The 2,977-nt window shown below is 41.1% G+C and overlaps 1 long non-coding RNA gene across 1 annotated transcript in view; it reads right to left on the reverse strand.

Annotated features, from left to right (window-relative positions):
- Nucleotides 1-2,977, reverse strand: part of LOC129391720 (uncharacterized) — a 30,182-nt gene that overhangs the window by 20,636 nt on the left and 6,569 nt on the right. The window contains exon 3 of the long non-coding RNA XR_008616357.1: nucleotides 819-1,120. This is a non-coding gene — a long non-coding RNA (uncharacterized lncRNA). The remainder of the gene's footprint in view (nucleotides 1-818; nucleotides 1,121-2,977) is intronic.

A 2,977-nucleotide genomic window follows, 5' to 3' on the forward strand; every position in this document is an offset into this window, starting at 1 on the left:
CATGTACCACAGTGTTCATTGCAGCTCTATTTACAATAGCCAGGACATGGAAGCAACCTAAGTGTCCATCAACAGATGGATGGATAAAGAAGATGTGGCACATATATACAATGGAATATTACTCAGCCATAAAAAGAAATGAAATTGAGTTATTTGTAGTGAGGTGGATGGACCTAGAGTTTGTCATACAGAGTGAAGTAAGTCAGAAAGCGAAAAACAAATACCATATCCTAACACATGTATATGGAATCTAAAAAAAAAAAAATGGTCCTGAAGAACCTAGGGGCAAGACAGGAACAAAGACACAGACCTACTAGAGAATGGACTTGAGGATATGGGGAGGGGGAAGGGTAAGCTGTGACGAAGTGAGAGAGTGGCATGGACATATATATACTACCAAACGTAAAACAGATAGCTAGTGGGAAGCAGCCGCATAGCACAGGGAGATCAGCGAGGTGGTTTGTGACCACCTAGAGGGGTGGGATAGGGAGGGTGGGAGGAAGGGAGATGCAAGAGGGAAGAGATATGGGAACATATGTATATGTATAACTGATTCACTTTGTTATAAAGCAGAAACTAACACACCATTGTAAAGCAATTATACTCCAATAAAGATGTTAAAAAATAAAATAAAGACATTAAAAACAAGAAAAATATCTTTTATATGACCCACACATTTACCATTTCTGGTACTCTTCATTCCTTTGCATAGATTCTTGTGCCCATCTGGTATCATTTTCCTTTAACCTGAAGAACTTCTTTCGGCATTCCTTGTGGTACAAGTTCACTAGTGATGAATGCTCTTGGCTTTAGCTTACCTGAAATGTCTTTATTTTGCCTTCATCTTTGAAGGACATTTTCACTGGATATAAAATTCTGGGTTGAAAGCATTCTTCCAATACTTTAAAGATGTTGTTCCACCATCTTCAGGTTTGCATTGTTTTTGATGAGAAACCAGTGATTAGTCTTAATTTAAGATTTTCTCTGTATCACTAGTTTTGAGAAATTTGATTCTGCAGTGCCTTGATGTGGTTTCTTTGTGTTTATGCTGCTTGGCATTCACTGGGATTCTTGGATATGTTTGTTTGTAGTTTTCAACAAATGTGGAACATTCTGAAAGCTGAGTAAGAGAATTATAAAATTGTAAATTGAGTTTCATTGTTATAGAATGCTGAAGGTAAATGAAGAGTACTTAACCACTATTCACAGCTCTTTAACAGCTTTTTGTTTTTAACCATGGATTCAGAGACTAGATACTGAAAGAAAGTTTGGGACATTGTTCTATCTGCTGTCTTGCCCAGATTCTAAGCACTGTAACTGCATAACTTCCCTCTATTTGGTATAACCTTAAAATATCTGTAAAAAGGAGAAGGGAAAAAAAAAAGTTGTGTGAATCAATATGTTCTGCCTAATGCTTTTTCAATATTTTCTCCTATTTTCACTAACCTACCTCTTTAAAAAAGATCTCCACATGTGGTTTAGAGTTGGAATGTTAATTAGGTCACAGATGAGGTCCATTTTTAGAGACAGGATTGTAAATAATTTATCCTGCATAATGTGTTCTGGATTTGACCTTGTCCACATGATGTCTGGCTAGGCAGATGAAAAACTCCAGGCAGAGTACAATAGGGATTACAATACTGATTACCCAGCCTCTGTGATTACCAGCCTCTGTGATGATTCCTGATTCTATGATCATTGGAGCAATGTTCCCTCATTGGTTGGCAAATGTTAACAGAATCATTGCACATTTATTATTCATGAGGAAGGTGAAGCTTCATGACAAAGGTCAATGAATAAGAGAATGATCCCTATGTAAAGGCAGGAAGAAAATTGATTTAGGGACAAATCCTTCTCTCTCTGCATTGGACCACTCACAATTATTCTTCCTAATCCAAAAATTGTTACAGTCTTTATTTTACCAAGTAGACAGAAAGGAATAAACATTTAGAGGGTAAGTGCTGTATTCTAAGTACTTTACAAAGAGCTTTACAGCAGCATTTAATATTCACAACCTTAGGAGGAGGAAATTATTCTTATTAACTCCATTTGACAGGTAAGCACACTGAGATGCAAGAACCTTGTCCAAAATCACACAGCTGGAGCCTACCCCGCTCTTTGGTGGGGCTAATGGTGGACTCTAGGAAGGCTCACGCCAAGCAGCACTTCCCAGAACTTCTGCTGCCAATGACCTTGTCCCCACGGTGAGCCACAGCCACCCCCTGCCTCCACAGGAGACCCTCCAACACTAGCAGCCATGTGGCTGACAGGGTCTTGGTGCTCCAGCCGGGTGCCAGGCCTGTGCCTCTGAGGTGGGAGAGCCGAGTTCAGGACATTGGTCCACCAGAGACCTCCCAGCTCCACGTAATATCAAGCTGCGAGAGCTCTCCCAGAGATCTCCATCTCAACGCTAAGACCCAGCTCCACTCAACGGCCATCAAGCTACAGTGCTGGAGTGCTGGACACCCCATGCCAAACAACGAGCAAGACAGGAACACAACCCCACCCATTAGCAGATAGGCTGCCTAAAATCATAATAAGGCCACAGACACCCCAAAACACACCACCGGACACGGTCCTTCCCACCAGAAAGACAAGATCCAGACTCATCCACCAGAACAGAGGCACCAGTCCCCTCCCCCAGGAAGCCTACACAACACACTGAACCAACCTTACCCACTGGGGGCAGACACCAAAAACAACGGGAACTACCAACCTGCAGCCTGCGAAAACGAGACCCCAAACACAGTAAGATAAGCAAAATGAGAGGACAGAAAAACACACAGCAGATGAAGGAGCAAGGTAAAAACCCACCAGACCTAACAAATGAAGAGGAAATAGGCAGTCTACTTGAAAAAGAATTCAGAGTAATGATAGTAAAAATGATCCAAAATCTTGGAAGTAGAATAGACAAATTGCAAGAAACATTTAACAAGGACCTAGAAGAAATAAAGAGGAAGCAAGCAACGATGAACAA

The sequence above is a fragment of the Physeter macrocephalus genome, chromosome 21, assembly GCF_002837175.3.
Source record: "Physeter macrocephalus isolate SW-GA chromosome 21, ASM283717v5, whole genome shotgun sequence".
Classification (NCBI taxonomy): domain Eukaryota; kingdom Metazoa; phylum Chordata; class Mammalia; order Artiodactyla; family Physeteridae; genus Physeter; species Physeter macrocephalus.